General features: G+C 42.5%; 1 long non-coding RNA gene across 1 annotated transcript in view; it reads right to left on the minus strand.

The window, feature by feature from the left end:
• Positions 1-269: 269 nt before the first annotated feature.
• Positions 270-22461, minus strand: part of LOC140134273 (uncharacterized) — a 40516-nt gene continuing 18324 nt past the window's right edge. The window contains exons 2-3 of the long non-coding RNA XR_011856175.1: positions 785-866; positions 270-451 (exon numbers count right to left, since the gene is read on the minus strand). This is a non-coding gene — a long non-coding RNA (uncharacterized lncRNA). The remainder of the gene's footprint in view (positions 452-784; positions 867-22461) is intronic.

Here is a 22461-nt window from a genome sequence, read left to right on the forward strand (position 1 = left end):
GCCAAATTCATTTAGTTCCCTTTACATACTTGTCAACTTCACTTACTGCAGTTTTTCTCCTCCTTCTCGTCCAGAAAGGACGGTTAATTGTTGTTCCATTCACTCCATCACATAACACCATTCACCGGCCATGACAGGCGCTGCTTGCTAATTACGAAGCAAAATTTGCACTGCAAGGTTTGTTGTGTCAACAGGTTCCACCGGACAATTCGCTGATTGTTTTCTGAAAAGATTGGGTAGTCGGAGGTTGAGAACTTTCACTTTCATTTACTGTCAAGGTTTGGAGTTGTTCTAGTGGAATGAAATGAACAAAATAATGAGCTCCATTCTGGCCCCATACAAGCAGTTGGTGAACCCTAAAGAAGTCGGCGAGTAGTATGTTGTGTCTCCTTTTATTCAGTGTGGTACAGACGTCAGGCCATATGTTCTCCTCCCTCCCGAGATGAGCAGCCTTGAGAAAATAAAAGAAATATTCCGCATTAGTTTAATGCAATGTGAGCACCAATGTGTGCCCCTACTGCCTGAGATAAATAGCAGCTGGCACTTTTTCATTTGGGCAAATTTAGATAATAGCGAGATGTTTTAATAGCCATTAGCTAACTGTTCTTGGACAGTAAATAGTTTTGACATTGTGTTTCCTAATCCCTCCGCTCCCGAGCCACACATAAACAGTCCCTCACATCTGCTCCAAGACTGGAAAATGGTCATTAGTAAAAAATAAAAAAAAATTACTTCCTACATTGTTAGAAACACTAATGACAATGCCGAACCAAAAATAACCTACAGGCCACGGTCTTGTTATCATCCGGGATTTCCGAGAATTAAGAATGGCGGACGTCTTCATTTTTACAAAATTTAGGCCAATTCTGCAAAGGAGTAAATTTAAGCTTGTCTTATACGTTGCCAGGAAACAACCAAGTCATATCAATAATTATATATTTGGCTCCCAAAAACATAGAAAACGCTAAAGAAGGTCAGAGTCATGTTACTGTTACCAGAGGTCATAACAAGGCCAGGTCCTGCATCAAGGTGCAAAGTGGATTCAGTCAGTGACGCTGCTTCATAGGGTATGAATCAGACTATAGATTTCCTTCAAGCATTTTACATATAAATTAATATAAATAGATATAAATATATGACTTTTGTATTTAAAATAAACTACTTAAAATTAACTGAAAAATGTAAAATGTATGTTATTTATTACATTTTCTATGTAAAATGAATTCCTAAATGCAAAAATAAATATATACAAATTAGAGGCTATCAGTTACTCAACGCTCATTCCAAGAATTAAAAATCATAGTAAACATACGCCTTATCCCATAAAAAACAAGGCTGTAGTCAAGACAAGTTCTATAGTCATCAAAAGCAAAATGCTCTAAAGGTCTGCCATGAAAGTATTGTATCCATAGGAGAATGTGGAACAGAAAGCCCAAGTGCTTCATTGGTAGGCTCCCTTCTCCTATTTGCTCCTGTCCTAGTGGTTGCTCCCCCCCCCCCCCCCCCATCAATCTGACACTTTTTTGCCCTATGGAGATATAATTAGTGCCAGAAATTTTGTGAATCTACATCTTAATCCAACTAGGGGTAAATTCTGCTGCTGCCTCCTACTGAACATATGGAAGAACTACAGTACAAGTAATTAATGGATTTTGTGATGTAAAATTGTATGTTCTCTGGTGACCTCGTAGTTGGAGGACAGCTCTCTTATGGGCAAAGACAAGTGAATTGATTGTTGCTTTGATGTTCTCTTTCTTCAGTCCCACCCAGTTGCTTGGCGCTGGGTACTGCCTATGTACTCAAACCACTGCCTCGATTTGCGCAGCACCAGCTTTGCTGCTGTATAGTCGCTCAGGGCACGGTCTGGGTCACATGTCCATTCTCAGCGTCGGGTCAGATCAGGTTACCGTATCCATTTAAACGGGACCTATGTGTAGTAACCTGGTCTGACCACTAAACTGAAAATGGCACCGTCTGCTTCCTGTTTCATCTTCTGTTTATTATCTCCGAAGATGGCAGAGTGTTGGGGGTGGGGTTGGGGTTGGGTCGGTTCTGCACCCAACCAATGATGACATTGCCAATGGATATGTCATTTTTAGTACATAAAACCCCTTTAAGGGCTGATTTAGGGCTCATGCACACACACAGTCCATTGTGAAGTCAATGGATACAGGCCAGAAGTGACTTACAGTCTGCACACTGTACTATAGTGCAGTAATATATTGCAGTATATTGTAATATAGTGCAGAGGATGGAAGTCTTTGCATTATATTAATATTTGATGGACTTCATCGCCGGTCCTGTAATAATTAATACACTGCCAGGGCTACGAGAAGTCCCTGCATTATATTTTTTCCATCCTCTGCACATTGTACAGTCCTTGGGACTAGGGCGACTGTCCATGTTCATGAGACCTTACACTTATCTTGTGAATCTGCTCATTTGCTGTTATTAAGAAAAAAACTTATTCTTCTAAAAAAAACGTTCTTCTAAACTGACCGATAGGTCTCTGAAATAGTCCCATGTGATTTGGTTTCTATCATACTTTGTGTTGTATTGTGCTTCTGCACCGTTGTTGATAAAGATGTTTCAAATCAAGTCAATTTCCAATATTAGAACATGAGAACATGCATTACCGAAGACCAGACACCACATAAAATTCAGATTTTCTCCCCCAAGTGGATGGATCATCTATTCCATGTGTGATCTCCATGTCTGGAAACTCATCTAGTAGCAATAGGTGCAGACGGGAGCCGGCCTGGGATCATGCTCCGTCTGATGAAGCAGAACAAGCAGAAATCTAAACATTTCATACCAAAATAAAGTATAATTATCTTTAGAAAGCCAGAATGGACATAAGCCAGACATTTGGCAAGATATGGATGCCGATGGGTAAGTTATGATGAACCAAAGATAAAGGTCAAGGGTGAACCTAAACTCTCTGCCGAGGTGAGTTATAGAGTGATGCCCCCCTCTGCCCCATTAAAGAGAACCTACCATCATGGATCTACCTACTAAGGTAGATCTGGTAGCAGGTTACTACAATGTATTGTAGCCCAATACTTTTTGTAATAAAACTTTTTGTGCCCCACAACTTAATAAACCTTTAATCTGATGTGTATGAAAATTTTGGTTAAGAGGCTACTGGGGAGTGGAGTAGCGGTGCCATGGAGCAGGAGCTACGGCTACTCCACGCCCCAGTAGCCTCCTTCGATCCCTCCCACCACAGTCTTCATAGCGCAGTTCACAGCTGCTGTGCGCACTCGTCAGAGAAGCCGCAGATCCCGCTCCATGCCCCAGTAGCCTCTTAAGAAAATTAGCATATACATCAGATAAACATTTTATTAAGTTCTGGTGCACAAACCTACTATTTAGGTTCTTTTTACTGTGAGGTTACAATAAATTGCTGTTTCTAAGGGGGTAAAGACTATTAATTGACCAATATGACAAAATCTGCAATACCAGGCACCACCCATGTGTGGCGCCATTTCAGTCAAATAAAGCAGACCTTTTTCTAATCCTAGACAACCCCTTTAAATTTTGCAATCACAAGGCAAACGCAGTCCTACAAGTTGATACATCCCTTCCATAAAACAGACTACAGCTGTATGATTCACAACGCTTAATAAATAGCCTCTTTAGCAATTTATTGCTACTACATGTAACATTTTGTTTAATTGCCATGTAAAATCCCTATCCTCATAGTCCCCCCTCCCCCCCCCCTCCCTGTCCCCTTAAAACTGCTCTTTACAGAAAAAAACAAGTCATAAAAAAACGGGGAATGACCTCATCCCTGATGGAATGATCTTTAACCACCGAAAGGATTTATACTCTCTTTACCCATTACAGACTGACTCCAGAGCTTGCTGTAACTGGTCTCGGGATATTAATTATGACACTGTGTAATGACTACCCACCCCATCAGACAAAAGGAGGCCCTTTTTTACTTAAAATCACTTTTTGGGTTATTATGTTGCATACTATCCACATGAAACTTGTTACATTTAGTGAATGGTACATAGACATGCTCCTTTTTTTTTACAAAATGGGAGTTTGTGCGATCTATAAACGTCTACGGAAAACGGCTTTTTCTGAGGAAAAGAAATAATTTTTTGCTAATTATTTAATCTTTTTTTTTTGGTTAATTCAATAATATATCTGGGACATCTGGTTTCTAATGGAAGCCTCATCAGGAACATCAGGCATTCCCATTTATGCCATGAGGCAGGGGTACATTTACAATGGGCTGTATGCAAATTGTCAGACCCCCACAAGTCTTATTTTTGTATTGGGTTGACATTTACGACCCATAGAAGCTGCTAGAACCAAGTGTCTTGGGGAAGGAAGACAGGGTTCCTTCTCTCAGCGTTCGGTTTTACAGGTAATGGACCTTTGGAGGGTAATCAAAGGTCCCGAAAGGGGCTCTTGTATCCACGTGTGTTACTTGGTGGATGATGTGTATAGCCAAAGACCCCCTAGAGGCTTTAAGTGCTTAGCATTATAGCCTTGCAGCGCTGGGGTCCTGGGTTCAAGTTTCAGGGTCAACATTTGCAAAGAGTTTGTATGTTCTTTTCGTGTTTGTGTGGGTTTCCTACGGATCCTCCGGTTTCCTCCAACACTCCAAAAACATACTGGTAGGTTTATTAGATTGTGAGCCCCATTGGGGACAGAGACTAATTTGGCAAACTCTGTGCAGCGCTGCGTAATCTGTGTGCTCTATATACATAAAGGAATTATTATTATTAATTATAAAGCCTTGGAACCTGGGCTTCCACCCAAACTAACCATGGCATTTAAAATGGCACAAATGGTTTAGTCGAAGTTGGGGTAAGAAAGAAAATCATCTCGTTCTAGCTCGCTATTCCATTGCCCTGCTGACAGTCCAGGTTGGGATGGAAGTTTCAGAGGTCACATGACTGCTGAGGCCATTCGTTGGATCTGATGGATGCGAAATTGAAATGCTAAGAACTTATTGAAGTTTTAGTAAAAATTCCCTGGGCAACCCCTTTAAAATTTCTAGAATACAGTGGAACCTTGAATTATGAGTATTAATTCCAGGAAAATGCTTTTAATCCAAATCACTTTTATATCAAATCATTGAATCGCAGATGATTCTTTCCCCACTCCAAATATATTTGGTCATGTGTACTAGAACATCTAGCCTCTATTTCTTCTACTTGTTCAACATTGTGTTATACAATTTTGTAAAAGAGGGAGGTGCAGTAAAGTAGAGGGGTGTGGGGTGTGGAGCATGATGTTTGTATACTGAAAATTAACTTGTAAACCACATTACAATTTTTGTAAAATGCAAACTTGTCTTACAAAACTCTTGTAGTCAGGGGTGAGACTAGAGGGGTAGCAGCCATAGCAGCTGCTATGGGGTCTGCAGTGTCAGGGGGCCCGGCACCAAATCTGCCACACTAAAGAATGGAGGATGTGCACCATTATATACATATTTTGCAGCATAGCCCCACTACTTACCTGAAATACAAAACTTACCCTGACCCTGCTGCATGTGAATACTCCTTTGCAGTAGCAATGTTACACAGAAAACAAATACATTGTAGCCAGATCTATAAAAAGTGGTGCTATCTGCCTTTGTGAAGTCTATCTCAGGTTACACCAGATAATTCAATATTTTGGTGCACTTATGTTATACAGCTTGTGACACAGTCGCAGTAATAAATTTGTCGCAAACTCGAACTAAGCACTGCCACGCCCCTTTAGGTGCTCAGTTGTCCTATAAAGTCACAATAAGTAAAAAGTGGCGCAAACACTTAATGAATACACGTGCAAGCTAAAAAAAAACTATTTTTTTAAATATATCTCTTTCATTTTTTACATTTTTGTTCTTTATTGGATAAGGCCAAGGCCATTCCAGAACACAACGCTCAGCCATAAACCTTTCAGCCTGTCCCTCTCTGAGCCTGTAGTACCGGCATTATGTAATTATCACCGGCTAGAACAAGTTTTGGCTTCTTTTATGAGATCTGCCATAAAGACAGATTCTATTATTAATATATACAAAGAAAATTATAGAGCTGATTCTCTAAACTCGCCCAGTTCTTTTGCTGACAAGAGAAACGCATTTCAAAAAAATTCTCAAAAGACTTTGGTAAACTTGATTAACTTTGCATCTGAACCCAAAAAAAAGATATTAGAATTTTAAAATCATGGCTATACTATAATGTACTTAGGATTTTAGTATTTCTAGCACAATGGGGGAGATTTATCATCAAATTTCTGAGGGAAAAACTGTTCTTGTTGTTCATGGAAACCAATCAGAGCTCTTCTTTAATTTTATACACAGATGTGGAGAAATGAAAGCTGAGCTCTGATTGGTTGCCATGGGCAACTAGAACAGTTCTGCTCTAATCGACTTATGATAAATCTCCCCTTAATGCATATGGGCAGCACGGTGGCTCAGTGGTTAGCACTGCAGCCTTGCAGCGCTGCAGTCCTGGGTTCAATTCCCATCCAGGTTTACATCTGCAAAGAGTTTGTATGTTCTCTCCATGTTTGCATGCGTGTCCTCCCACACTCCAAAACATTCTGGCAGGTTGATTAGACTGTGAGCATCATTGGGGACAGGGACCTATTTGACAAGTTCTGTGCAGCACTGCATAATCTGTGTGCGCTATATAAATAAAGGAACTATTATTATTATTATTATTATTGTGCACCTCAGTTCATACAATTTGAGGGAGTGCAGAGAGAGAAGTTGGTACCATGCTGGGGGCCCAATGGACCCACCCAGGTCTCTTCCGCATATGAAGAGACAAATCATGTGAATAATTTATTATAGATGTGGGACCCAGCAGCTTCAAGTGCCGAATCTGCATTAGGGATAAGTGAACCCAGTGGCGTAACTGGAAGCTGATGAACCCCAGTGCCAAGTCTGTGCCAGGCCCCCAAATATAATGTATTGTTTATAATACTAGCAACACATTATGAGCCCCCTAAGCCTCTTTGCCCCGGTTGGGAGCGCACCCCTTGCACCCCCTCAAGTAACACCAAAGTACCGAACCTGACCGGACACCAACTTATGTGGGTCTGCTCATCCCTACTGTGGATACAAATGTATAGTTAATAAAAATGATAATAATAACAACGCTTTTTGTCAGTTTTTTCATGTTTTTGTAACTCAGGATTGTTATTTTATGCTTAAAAGTTGCTAAAATATTTTTAAAAATGTTCTACATTTGAGCAATTTTTCTCTGACTGTGACAAAGTGTTAACCTAAAACAGAATGGGGGTAATTTACTAAGGGCCCGATTCGCGTTTTTGCATCAGGTTAACCGAATTTTTCCGTTTTCCGACGATTTTCCCTGTATTGCCCCGGGATTTCAGCGCACGCGATCGGATTGTGCCGCATCGGCGCTGGCAAGCACGCAATGGAAATCGGGGGGCTTGGCCGTGAAATAACCCAACGGATTCGGAAAAACCTCAGCATTTAAGAAAAAAAAAAGTGTCGCTGGACTCGCGCTTACCTTCATCCAGGACGGCTCGGTGAACTCCAGTGCGTTCCGATGCTCTTCAGCGCAGCAGCGTCACCTGGTGGACGTTGGAGGAACTGCCTTAGTGAATCCCTTCCGGACCCGAATCCACCGCAGAGAACGCGCCGCTGGATCGCGAATGGACCGGGTAAGTAAATCTGCCCCAATGAATTTAATAGTCTCTATGCTCGACTGAGCGCTGTGTCTGCGCTGGGATTTTGGCGCACTCTATCCATTTGTGGCACAGCTGCGCTGGCTTCCATCTGACACAAATTGGGGGGCGTGCCATTGGACGATCCCACTGATTCACACTCAGCGCGCGGCACCCGAAAAGCGAGTGTTTCATGTGAAGCTCCAAACTTCCGGTGCATGTGAACTATCCTGTAAATCTTAATTGTTATACCGTATGAACATCCAAAACAGTTACAATGTTGCCAAGTCTAAATATACTGTTATATATCATCATAAGCGGAAATACCATCCGTACTGGCAATCACATTCAATTTAATTGGCTATTCGGCGCATGCGCTGTAGAACACAATCAACGTAAGTTTTCTTGGAACTCGAGCACAGAGTTTGCCATACAGGTTGAGTGACTCAAGGCCTCCTCCTGTGGTAGCGAAGGATGTGCTGTGTTCAGCGCAACTCTTCCTGGGACTGCAGGAGAAGCAAAGAGGGCTGGATTATCATTCGAGCTCTTCCTGCTCAGAGGGACTCTGGAGGAAAGCTACAATGATGATCCAAATTCTTCCTCCGATACGGTTGCTGATACCATTGAAAACTGTTGAAAGCAGGGAGTAATACGTTGCTCCATTTTGGCACTCTGTTATAAATAAGTTGCTTTTTGGTTGTAATTTGGGCACTCTACATAAGCCTATAACAGGTTCACCATCACTGACGTAAGAGGTCTCACTTACAGGGGACAATGTGGGTCAGACAGGTGTTCTCCTTACGGAAAGATTGCCAATTAAGGCCACCTTGAAGGCGTGTTGAGACTTAAAGCCATAGATGCTCCACTAGGGAATTCTGGGAAGTATGCAAATATGTTTTCCAAGATGTTAAATGGAAAACAATGCCTCCTTTTACCACCTTGAAAGGCAGCCCCTTTAACACCAAGTATGACCTACAAGAAGTCTGAAAACATGATGTGAAATGATGTGTTAATAGCGGTGTGTGGAGCACTATTTCTCGGTACACCCGATACAACATGCTGGAATTACGGTATTAACAGGTTCCGACTATTTAGTAATTCTGGCACAGCACTTATCATCAGGTTGGGCCTGACATAAATTTCAGCTATACCCTGTCCCAGTTTTTGGAGCATTTTGGTTGGCCAGTTGTTCCCCGCTTCATATAATTTTTTTAAGAGATGGATGTGACAAAAAAGGGTCAAAATTCTAAGGTGTGTACCAGGAATTGTGACTTTTTCATGCCACCAGAGAACTGACGCACCAGACAAGATGTATTGGAGCCATCGTTGGCACGGAACTCCATGAACCATCAGCAAATCCTTTCTATAGATTCTCACCGGTAAAGGAGTTAATACTAAAAAAAAAATATCACTGTTTGTTTTCTTGAGACAATAATATACTTTCAGTCCAGCCTCAAGATGAAGACAAATTTTTTTCTAAAACCGCAGTGATGTAAATCAAAATGTCAATTAACCTCCTCCTTACTAGTGAGCACTGTAATAGCACTGTACATCTAACAAGCCCTGGGTATATTTCATTAACTTGTACATGTCTTTCATTGTAACGTCTTTCATCTCATAATATATGAAACAAGCAAAAATCAAAGTCTCTGGTAGCAGCGCGGGAATGATTTACAATGCGTTATGATAATTACTTCCAGACTGACCATCACAGGCATAAAAGATACAGAAACTGGACCTGGGGAAAGTGGAGCAGGATGAGGACCAACTTTATGAAGCATTTAAAGGAGTTCTGCTTCTTTGTGCTCAAGGTTAGACGGGCCTGCTAATTTTAGAAGACTAATAACTAACAGAACTGAAGTAAAGTTGGTTGTAGACACGAGGAAGGACAAAATCATTGAATGCACAAATGCCTATTAAAACATAGTTCCGCCGACACAGGCATACGAATGTTTGCCCATAATGGTCATTCCAGTCATTCAAGTAGTTGAATTGCCCATGGTTCTAGAATAAGCAAAATTACAAATATATAAAATGCAAGTTATACTATTCAACTTCTCCTGGTTGAAACATGTTGCCTGTAGATAGGACACTATGTACAATCTGCTCAGCTCCTCCTGCTCTATAACATAACATCAAATATTGAAAGATTTCCTCTCCCAATAGTTCTCCATTTCATGGTCTGTATATGTAAGGTTTTCTAAGTGCACATTTTGAATTACAGCAGAATTATAGAATTATAGAATATAATCATCACCCTCTCCCATCACTTTCACCTGATATCATCATTCAATTTCTCCCATCCACAGGTATGTCTACAATATTTGCACTACAAATCCCAATCCTCGTCCTGCAGTAGTGTTTTTATCCTCACTTTTCTCATTTGTTTATTGCCAATACTGTCCTACACGTAATCTCTGACCATTTCAAGACCTTGTCCTTTGCTGTCTTACTTTTTGCTCTTCTCACAATGATCTCCAAGATTTGTCATGTGCTTTCCCCATACTGTGAAACTCTGCCAAAACATGTCAGATTGTCCCTCACCTTACAAAGCTTCAAATGTAACTTGAAAACCCATCTGTTTAGGATCGTCTATAACACGCAATAACCCCACTGCTCTGCTCCCTCACCTCCTGTCTCCATCTACCCTACCATATAGATTGTGCTCCTGCACCTCGTGTCTCCATCTACCCTGCCCTATAGATTGTGCTCCCTCACTTCGTGTCTCCATCTACCCTCCCATATAGATTGTGCTCCCTCACCTCGTGTCTCCATCTACCCTCCCATATAGATTGTGCTCCCTCACCTTGTGTCTCCATCTACCCTCCCATATAGATTATGTTCCCTCACCTCGTGTCTCCATCTACCCTCCCATATAGATTATGTTCCCTCACCTCGTGTCTCCATCTACCCTCCCATATAGATTGTGCTCCCTCACCTCATGTCCCCATCTACCCTACCATATAGATTGTGCTCCCTCACCTCATGTCACCATCTACCCTCCCATATAGATTGTGCTCCCTCACCTTGTGTCTCCATCTACCCTCCCATATATATTGTGCTCCCTCACCTCATGTCCCCATCTACCCTCCCATATAGATTGTGCTCCCTCACCTCGTGTCTCCATCTACCCTCCCATATAGCTTGTGCTCCCTCACCTCATGTCTCCATCTACCCTCCCATATAGATTGTGCTCCCTTACCTTGTGTCTCCATCTTCCCTCCCATATAGATTGTGCTCCCTCACCTCGTGTCTCCATCTACCCTCCCATATGGATTGTACTCCATCACCTCGTGTCTCCATCTACCCTCCCATATAGATTGTGCTCCCTCACCTTGTGTCCCCCATCTACCTTTCCATATAGATTGTGCTCCCTCACCTTGTGTCCCCCATCTACCCTACCATATAGATTGTGCTCCCTCACCTCGTGTCCCCCATCTACCTTGTGTCCCCCATCTACCTTTCCCTAACTTAATGTCTCCATCTACCCTCCCATATAGATTGTGCTCCCTCACCTCGTGTCTCCCTCTACCCTCCCATATAGATTGTGCTCCCTCACCTCGTGTCTCCATCTACCCTCCCATATAGATTGTGCTCCCTCACCTTGTGTCTCCATCTACCCTCCCATATAGATTGTGCTCTTCACCTCGTGTCTCCATCTACCCTCCCATATAGATTGTGTTCCCTCACCTTGTGTCTCCATCTACCCTCCCATATAGATTATGTTCCCTCACCTTGTGTCTCCATTACCCTCCCATATAGATTATGTTCCCTCACCTCGTGTCTCCATCTACCATCTCATATAGATTGTGGGAGATTAGAGTCCTAAATCCACTCTTTCTAGTTCAATGTAGTTTTCTATCTGTGTACTTCCATGTGTTTTTGTCTTAATGTAATGTATGTAAATCCTTTATTAAATGTTCAGACCCCATGGAATGAATACTGCTCTACATATAAATAATAGTAGAAGTATAGGATATGTGTAAATACCAATTATAGGGATCCTATATGCATCCAGAAGCCTCTTCTCCAGCAAGTCCTGACACTAATGAAGATAACTGACATAACTAGGTCTGGAGGAATGTGAGGCTTTGAAGTTTGTTGAAGCTGTTATCAATGTGCTACTAAAATGTCCATTATAGCCTCAGCCTCGTTTATGTTGGCAGAGCTCGGAGATCTCATAAGTCATAATTACATGGTGAAGATGAGTAACTTCTGTTAGTCAAAGTCATATCTAATCTACTCCAGCCTAACAGAGCTATTTGGGTTGGCTAAAATGTATAATGAGTGAAAGAATACAAATTATCTGTGTGCAACACAAAAAAAATGTTATGATCAAAGAGCAAGTTGGAAAAAAAAACAACTTTTAAAATTGACATAGGTTAAATTTCTTCAGGGCAGTTAAAGGGGTTGGCCACTCTTTTACATAAGTTCCCATGTGCCTTTACTGCCTTTATAATAATCCCTGAATGTTCACCAAGTGATTCAGCAGTCCCGATGCTAACAATTGTGCAGTGATTCTTTATTTAGATGTCTGAGCTCTGATGAGTAGGAGGAGCTGTAGCAGCAGAGTTATGACTCAACCTGCCGCCACCTCTCCCAATATCTGTCATTGAGGACGGACTGTGAGAGAGACACCGTGGGAGATGCCATGAGGACGGCCTAGAGCAGTGAGAGAGAGGAAGTTGTGTATATATGCAGAAAGAAGCAGAAAAGGGAAGGGCTGAAGCTCTAAAAGGTGAAGGTACATGTACATATACATGCAGAGCAAGTCTAATAAAGAGATTTATTGAAAAGAGGCCAATCCCTTTAAGGTGGATATAGTATGTACAGCAAATTTGTAACTTCAGGTTGATGAGTTGAATACCACATTTTTTGTAGATCCTTCAACTAAATTATAAAATTTGAAATGGTCACTTTGTACACGGAAAATACATCTTATATGCGCAAAACGGCGGTTGTTCGGGATGTGGTGTCCTGTACTTTGTGATCCTCTCCCTCCCACTGTATGAAAACACCTTTGCACTTTTTTGTGAGTATATTCTAAATAAATGGATCATTGAAGATGTTTTTGGTGAGTGCCATTCCCCTCTTACATTTTTCCATATGTCATACTATACTCCAGGAATAGAGCACCATTTTTTCATATCTGACTTGGATAGATATACCCATGTTCCATCTTACGTGAAGAATGTGCTTATTATACAGGGGGTCTGCATTATAATTAATAGGAACAGTGGTCACTCCAAACACATTCTCTATGTTTATTGTTTTAGAAGATACATATATTGTCAGGATTCCAGGGTACTGGACCCAGTGGACACTGGTGGACGATGATATAATCCACCACCTGGTAGTGGAGTCTAAGTGGTACCCGGTTTGCACCAGAGCCCGCCGCAAAGGGGGTTGGACTTACTGCGGCGTGGTACCACCAGGTTGTTCCACAGGTGCGACTTTGTCCCTGGTGGCGGCCAATGTGAGTTCTGTCAGACAGAACTGTGGTCAAGGGCAGACAGGAGGTCAAGACAGGTAGCACAGGATCAACGTCAATGGCAAAGCAGGAGGTCAGGGAAGACAGCAAACGAGCGTAGTCAGGGACGGAGCCGAGGTCACAACAGGAATTCACAGGATGAGCTCTAGGCATAAGGGACAAGTTCTCTCTGAGGCACAAGGCAAAAGATCTGTCAGGGGACACAGGAAGGGGCGGGGAATTTAACAGGGAAGGCGGCTGGCCAGCGCCAATAATCGGCGTGCTGGCCCTTTCATTTCAGAACGCCAGCATGCACGTACCCTAGGCGGCAGGGGAGCACACACCAGAGAAAGGGGACCACCGCTGGAATGAGGGAAGGTGAGTGCTGCTGCGGGGCTCCAGAGGCTCGGGGAGCACACGGGTGCATCTGCGACCAGGGACATGGGTCGCAGGAGCACCCGTAACATATATACAGTAATAAAAAGACATTTGGCCCTTTAAAGGGAACCACAAGGCTGGTGTGGCCCCCCAGTGCAAATTAGTTTGACACCCCTGAACTAAAAGATGTTCATAAAATGGTGGAATTAAAAACTGAGAACCTAGTGTAGATGAGGGAGTGTTCCTCTAAGATGCTAATCCTCGACAGAGGTTTCCCCACAATAACATGGAGAGTGAAAAGTAAGTTGAGTGCTGAAGGAACCTATATGATCATATTCAAACATGAAAAGTGTCTGTAGAAATAACACTTCCAAAGCATAGAGACTGTGAAGGTAGCATTACTAAAAACAAGCTGACCCCAAAATGTTGACTTCCTTCTCTCCATGTTACCAATATTGCCCCCCACTAGGCTTTCCAAACTAATCATCATTTAAGAAAAAAGTCCAAATAACCAACATTGTGTTCTGGCTGTAGGGACTAGAAGTCATCTTCATTACTAAACAACCAATTATGGTCAATGAAATGCAGTAGACCAGACATCTCCAGGGGCATTCACACTGGTGCCATCGCTATCTCCTGAGAGACAATGTTAATACACAGAAAGATGATAGCGAGACCACATCATATAAGCAGCAGACATCCATGGTGCCTTCCCAAGGATTCCTTGTACATTTCTTCTGTGGTCAGAGATATACATAGCGGTTTACATTCCAGTACATGGATTACAAAACCCAGATAGACTGACCAGGATGTCAGTAATGAGTGGAGACACATGGGAATATCTGTGTTATAATAGATGAGGATCGTCACGTAGAAGATGAATGTAACATCTTAGAAACAGTATAGAATAGCGCAGTTATTATTATGGGAATTCTAATTGTATTATAATTTTATTTATCAGTGACGATGTAGTATAGCGATTCTAAGGCATCCTAAACAGGGGATCTGAGACTACGGTGCCCCCATTTCCACAAAGACAGAGGGGAGCATTTATTAATTTGGATGCAGGGTAGTACTTGAATTTTCAGTGGGATGTAAGTTTGTGGCGCATGAACAGTAAGGTTTAGAACTGTCTCCACATTCATGAAGGGGAAAATAGAACTCCCTAGACCAGCTTTTAGCTGCTCTAATTGTGCTCCAAAAATTGCGCCACAAACAGGGTCTGAAAAATAGAAGTGTCAGATTCACAAGAGGTGACACAATTTTGCGCCCAAAAACAGAACACAAGTTGGGAGTGTCAGAAAAGCTCCAATATTGCGGTGTCGACACTTCATAAATAAGGCGCAGCAAGGCTGAAAAAAAATTCTACCAGTTTCCCGTTTGAAAGGCGATGATAAATGACCCCCCAGAGTGTGCCCCCATAATAGAAATTAAGAGGGGCTGTCTGTATAATATTTTTAAAAAATTCAGAGATAATATAGTGAGGGGTACTGTAAAAATACTCTTACTTATTAACCAGGGAGTCGAACATCCAAAGTACATTAGTCTGGAGACCCAACATGTTAGTATTGGGAAGGCAGGAGATCAGCCTGACCCCCATTCTACTGATGAAATGATCTCTAGGTACCACATCCAATTAGATAAAGAATGGAATGGTGGTATAAAAAGTCCATTTGTTTGGCTGTTTTTGCAACCCCCACATAGAAACCCATGAGCTCCTAGTAGTGGATTATTATATGGGCGTTTTTGGCAGCCGCCAGGGGCCCATAGCCACCAAAAACATTTACCAAGTTTGAAATAATACTGATATAATACTTAGATGTAATAAGGAAAAGTACCCTAAACCTGATGCTCGTATCCTGCATATATGCACACAGCAAATGACTACTACTCTCCTCCATGGATAGCCACTGCACAGTACTACTGCTGTTATGCTTCATATGTGGGCACATAACAGAACTTCTTATAGTATTATTAACATGAATATGTGGCACATCACAGCACTACATTTCTCATTCAAAAAAAGTATATAACGGCAAAGCACTGTACTACTACTCTTAGGCCCCTTCCACACTAGCGAGTGTGATGCGATGAACTCGCATCACACTCGCAACGCAAGCTGCCGGGAACGCACGGCCCGAACGCTGCACCGCGGGAGTGAACTGACATGCTGAGTTCACTCCCGCGGTGCAGCGTTCGGGCCGTGCGTTCCCGGCAGCTTGCGTTGCGAGTGTGATGCGAGTTCATCGCATCACACTCGCTAGTGTGGAAGGGGCCTTACACTGCATATATGAGCACTGCAAAAATATACAAAAACTTTGAAATCTGCTTAAATTTGAGATGCAGCACAGCACTAGGTTCTGGTACTATAATTAGGCTGTCACCCACCAGGGGTAGTGAACCCCCTGGACCACCGCAGAAGATGACGTAAGCGAAACCTGGGACCGGAGTCTAAGTGGTACCCGGTTTTCACCAGAGCCTGCCACAAAGTGGGTTGGACTTGCTACAGCGTGGTACCACCAGGTCGTTCCACAGGCGCGACTTTGTCCGTGGTGGCAGCCAAGGCGATATACACAGACGTCAAACAGAATTGTAGTCGGAGACAGGCAGGAGGTCGAGACAGGCAGCACAGGATCAGAGTCGGGGACATAGCAGAAGGTCAGGACAGGCATCACGGGATCAAAGTCAATAATGGAATAACAGGGTCACAACAACAGCGCAGGGCATAGAAGAAAGCTTTCTCTAATGCACAAGGAACGAGGATCCGGCAGGGGACACAGGAAGGGGCAGGAATTTATCTTGGCAGGCAGCCAGCCACCGCCAATTATCAGCGGGCTGTACCGGGGGGAGCGAGGAGAGGTGCGTGAACATGTGGGCAGGCTCCGGGTGCACAGTAAGGTGCACGGGTGCGCCTGTGAAATGGGATTTGGGTCGCAGGGGTACCCGTGACATAGGCAACAAGTGTAAAACATCCTCTTCAATGAGGGGCCCACAATTTTCATGCAAACTGGGGCCTTTCTAGTGTTAACCTGCCCACAATTTCTTCTCCTCCTGGATGTGGTGACAGTCTTATCAGCTGAAACCGAAGTTGAGGGACCCCCATTCTCAACATAGTTGAGGGTCCTAAAAGTGAGTCTTATGATTTGAATATGTCGTAGAAATTGAAAATATAAATATCCTTCTCACCAAAAATGAATGTTCCTAGTGTTCAACCCCTTTAATTTGACACTTATTATATTATTAATACAACATTGATATATTCAAATTCCTAAAAGAAACGTACAGCAATATAACTTATTTTATTCCTAAATTTACCTCCCACCATACTACAAGTTTGAAATTCTTCTTACCCCGGGGGGGTTCGTTCTCCTGTGCTCATGGCTGCCCCCTGCTGAGCAATGCACTTTGTATAACCCGCCATACAGGAGCAAGCGGAGGGAAGTGAGAACTGTTCTGAACATATTTCTGTCTCCAGTCCAGGGATTGCCATTTGTCATGTCCTTGAAGCCATCGCTCCGACTCCAACTAAATGTATTTCCAGCAGCAGAACCGACTACTGTTCTGGTGCACCCTGCGGACAGGAATATGGCCGGGGGCGAGTACGAGGATTTCAGATGTGACTGGAGCTGATCTGTAACAAGTCAGGTGTTTTTCATCAAGATTTTACACAATGATTTCTGAAACGTGGACCAGCGGGTCAGATAGTCCCAGATTTATGAGTCCTGTAGCAGGAAGGAAACTACGCGGAGTAGTCAACGTTTATGCAAAACTCTAGAAGGGGTTTGATCAGTCTAATCCATCCGATGCTGCCCCCTTATATCACTGTAAGAGCGGACTTTAAAACAAGCTTTCCTGCTGTCTAACTAATCTTAAAGGTAGTAATCCAAGCATCGCCCCGGGGCAAATATTTACAAGCACATCTGGCATTGCTCTGCCTTCCATTCACCAGCCACATTTGTTTTCTTTTTATTAAATTTCCCCTCTGCATTTCTAATGTCAACAACCGCTTTTATTACAGATAAAAACTTCCTTTCATGAAAGTATTCCTCTACATATACATTATATTATAGTTTACACTACACTATAGCACCAATACAGATTTATCATGAGAGTCTGGGCAGAACTCTTCTAGCTGCTCATGGGAACCAATCAGAGCTCAGCTTTCATTTTCTGACAGCTCTTTATAAAATTACAGCTGAGCTCTGATTGGTTTGCATGGACAACTAGTTCAGTTTTACCTCAGACACTTCCCCCATTGGATCCTGACAAGCTCATTACCTGATAGAATGAGACTGATATATAAAAAGGAATATTACAGATATTTTTGCAATTACCTGAGTCTACTTTCCACAATTGCTATTAAACATTATTAATAATTTGGTATAAGATATACTTATTCCCCGTGATGTTCGACTTAAAGGAAATCCACCATCCAAATATATACCTGACATACTAGAGACACTTACTCATAGATTCAGGCACCCGGACTGTGGTAATCTTCTTATATTTGTTATCCATGGCCTTGTTATATCTTAAATCATGCCAGTGAGCAATAAGGGCTCTGGAAATGTGAAGCTACAGCACAGAGAGGCTTTTAAAAAGACTATGGGGCAGATTTACTTACCCGGCCCATTCGCGATCCAGCGGCGGGTTCTCTGCGGTGGATTCGGGTCTTCCGGTGATTCACTAAGGTAGTTTCTCCGACGTGCACCAGGTGGCGCTGCTGCGCTGAAGTTCCCTGAGGCCCGCCGGAATGCCCTGAAGTTCACCGGCCTATTCCTGGTGAAGGTAAGCGCGAGTCCCACGACATTTTTTTTTTAAATGCGGCGGTTTTTCCGAATCCGTCAGATTTTCGTTCGGCCACGCCCCCCGATTTCCGTTGCGTGCATGCCGGCGCCGATGCGTCACAAACCCATCGCGTGCGCCAAAATCCCGGGGCAATACAGGGAAAATCGGCGCAAATCGAAAATATTCAGGTATCACGTCAGGAAAACGCGAATCGGCCCCTTAGTATGACCCCCATTGTGTCTCATTAGCATAATTTTAACCCCTTCCCGACGAGCGCCGTAATAGTAGTGGGGGTAGAGAGGGGAGCGCTGCTCACCCCGCCCCTCTCCATAGGAATACACAGCACACGGAGCAATGTCCTATTTTTCTACGGGGCTACGGAACGGTGCCGCACGTGTGCAGCACCGTACCGCTCCCGTATGGCGCCGTGAGGCCATTGAAGTGTATGGGGGACATATATATTTAGAAGGAAGGAGGCCATGGATAACAAATATAAGGATATTACCACAGTCATCTTGTCATGTATCCAAAGTGGAATGGACTCTCGTGATAGGGATGTAATATTACCACTGTACAAGGCACTGGTTCGGCCACACCTGCAATATGCTGTCCAGTTGTGGGCACCGGTCCATAAAAAGGAGGCCCAGGAGCTGGAGAGGGTTCAACGTAGAGCCACAAAAATGATAAGGGGTATGGAGGGTCTTAGTTATGAGGAAAGATTAAAACAACTAGATTTATTTAGTCTGGAAAAGAGATGACTATGAGGGGACATGATTAATTTATATACAGTAAATATATGAAAGGTCCATACAAAAAATATGGTGGTTGTTTCAGTTGTTTCAGATTAAATCAAATCAAAAGACGGGTGGGCACTGTGTCCATCTGGAGAAGTCAAGGTTTAATTATGACAGGGCTTTTTTACTATGAGAACTGTCAATCTGTGGAATAGCCTGCCTCAGGCGCTGGTCACAGCAGGGACAGCAGAGAGCTTCAAGAAGGATGTCTAAATGTCTTTTTACATCTAAATAACATTGATGGTTATGTAATATAGAATTGTTTCCCCTAAATCCCGTCCTCATGCAATCCATTCCCTTCCTTGGTTGAACTTGATGGACAAGTGTCTTTTTTCAACCGTATAAACTATGATACTATAATGGTAAATTTCCTTGACAATAAATTTGGATGCACTTCTGTATCAGAATCAGAGGCATCTTCATATATTTATTGCCGATGAGGAGGTTAAAATAGTTTGATCCTGTCCAGGGACCCAGAGGCGGCTCGGTTTGTGCGAGATGCACTTTAAGCATCACATCACTTTTCCCTCCAGCATCTAGATGAAGCCATGTTCTTCTTTTCAGAGCAATTTTCCTTACTGCACTCGAGAGCGGCTTTAAAGATAAAGAGATGATTGTTTTATATTTACGGACTGTGAGTGATGTCTCCAGAGTATTTTCAGCCTTAGCGAGTGCATGTTCAACAAACTCCAGCACTAACAAACTGATGATAAACATCTTTTCCGGCTTCTCCACTTTTAATACTTTAATCAATGACATCATGCCCCGATCCGGGGGAATTAATTGGATCAAGCTCCAAAGGCTAAAGCCGATGAGAGAGCTTCCATTTGGCTGAGAGTTTTGGGGAAATTTTCCCTTCTGGCTCGCTCTATCTGTTTGCAGGAGACTGGCTGACGTCGGCAGCCGTGAACAGTGACAAGTGAGCCTCTTGTATTGATGTGATGTCATCCATAAGAATGCAAATAGTCTGGGCAAAGTCTTACAGTTGGCATTAGGAGCAAACTCAATCCACAAGACGCTTTTTTACACGTTCGCTAAAAATAATGTTCTTAATAGAGAATTATGGCTTATTTACAAATGTGAATGTGTCATCTCTGGGCAGTGAAGGGATTTGTGTTGTGTGCATGGGTTTTCCTATAAAGATGTGTATTATATCTAATGGTGAGACGTTGGGGAGAAAAACGTTTCGTTATTGTGGTTTCCATTCTGTGTCCATTTGTGTACAGGTGTAATACACACAGTGGGGGCCAAGTCAGCACCGATGCGACACAATACGATCACGTTCGCCAAAAACCTGGGGCAATTCGGCGCAAAAAGGTAACATTCGGAAAACCTGGCGGAAAAACGCGATACGTACCCTTAGTAAATGGGCCCCAGTGTTGTCACATTATAGGGATAATTTACAAAGTGATGTCAAAGGAGAAAGAAAATGCTAACATTGATGTCTTAGGACAAGGACATTACTAACAGTCACATGAGAAAGACTACAGTGATAATACATAAAGTAATGCCACAGTAAAGAGATTATACATGCAGTGATGTCACAGTACAGGGATAATGAACATGGTGATGACACAGTACAAGGATAATATATACAGCGATGTCACAGTACAGAGATAATACACACAGTGATTTCACAGTACAGGGATCATACACATAGTAATGTCACAGTACAGGGATCAAACACACAGTGATGTCACAGTACAGGGATCATACACACAGTAATGTCACAGTACAGGGATCAAACACACAGTGATGTCACAGTCAGGGATAACACACACAGTGATGTCACAGTACAAAGATAATACACACAGTGATGTCACAGTACACAGATAATATACACAGTGATGTCACAGTACACCGATAATACACACAGTGATGTCACAGTATAGGAATAATACACACAGTGATGTCACAGTACAGGGATAATACACACAGTGATGACACAGTACAGGGATAATACACACAGTGATGTCACAGTACAGAGATAATACACACAGTGATATCACAGTATGGGGATAATACACACAGTGATGTCACAGTATGGGGATAATACTCATAGTGATGTCACAGTACAGGGATAATATACACAGTGATGTCACAGTACAGGGATAATACACACAGTGATGTCACAGTACAAGGATAAAACACACAGCGATGTCACAGTACAGAGATAACACACACAGTGATGTCACAGTAGGGGTAAATATAAACATGGATGTCACAGTACAGGGATAATACACACAGTCATGTCACAATACAGGGATAGTACACACAGTGATGTCACAGTACAGAGATAATACACACAGTGATCTCACAGTACAGGGATGATATACACAGTGATGTCACAGTACAGGGATAATACACACAGTGATGTCACAATACAGGATAATACACACAGTGATGTCACAGTACAGGACTAATACACACAGGGATGTCACAGTACAGGGATATTACACACAGTATTGTCACAGTACAGGGATAATACACACAGTGATGTCACAGTACAGGGATAATACACACAGGGATGTCACAGTACAGGGATATTACACACAGTATTGTCACAGTACAGGGATAATACACACAGTGATGTCACAGTACAGGGATAATACACACAGTGATGTCACAGTACAGAGATAATACACACAGTGATGTCACAGTACAGGGATAATACACACAGTGATGTCACAGTATAGAGATAATACACACAGTGATGTCACAATACAGAGATAATACACACAGTGATGTCACAGTACAGGGATAATACACACAGTGATGTCACAGTACAGGGATAATACACACAGTGATGTCACAGTACAGGGATAATACACACAGTGATGTCACAGTACAGAGATAATACACACAGTGATGTCACAGTACAGGAATAATACACACAGTGATGTCACAGTACAGGGATAATACACACAGTGATGTCACAGTGCAGGGATAATACACACAGTGATGTCACAGTACAGAGATAATACACAGTGATGTCACAGTACAGAGATAATACACACAGTGATGTCACAGTACAGAGATAATACACACAGTGATGTCACAGTACAGGGATATTGCACACAGGTATGTTAAAATACCATGATAATATACACAGTGATGTCATGCTACATGGATAATGGTTTATAGATTATTGTGACGGTCACAAAAGAGAATCCTGACTCACATATTGACATTTTGACATAGAAAAGTAAGAGGCATTTCCCATAATTTTCTGAGGGGATTTTTAAAAATAATGTCAAAAATTGTTTGCTCTGGGAGCTACTTCTCTTTTTTCTCTTGTATCCATGTTGCTAAACAAGTCTTTTATATTTAGCTTTTTGTAAGGTCACTTTGTGCCGCAGTCAGTGGTGACACTTTGGTATTTCC

This window comes from Engystomops pustulosus, chromosome 5, assembly GCF_040894005.1.
Source record: "Engystomops pustulosus chromosome 5, aEngPut4.maternal, whole genome shotgun sequence".
Lineage (NCBI taxonomy): Eukaryota > Metazoa > Chordata > Amphibia > Anura > Leptodactylidae > Engystomops > Engystomops pustulosus.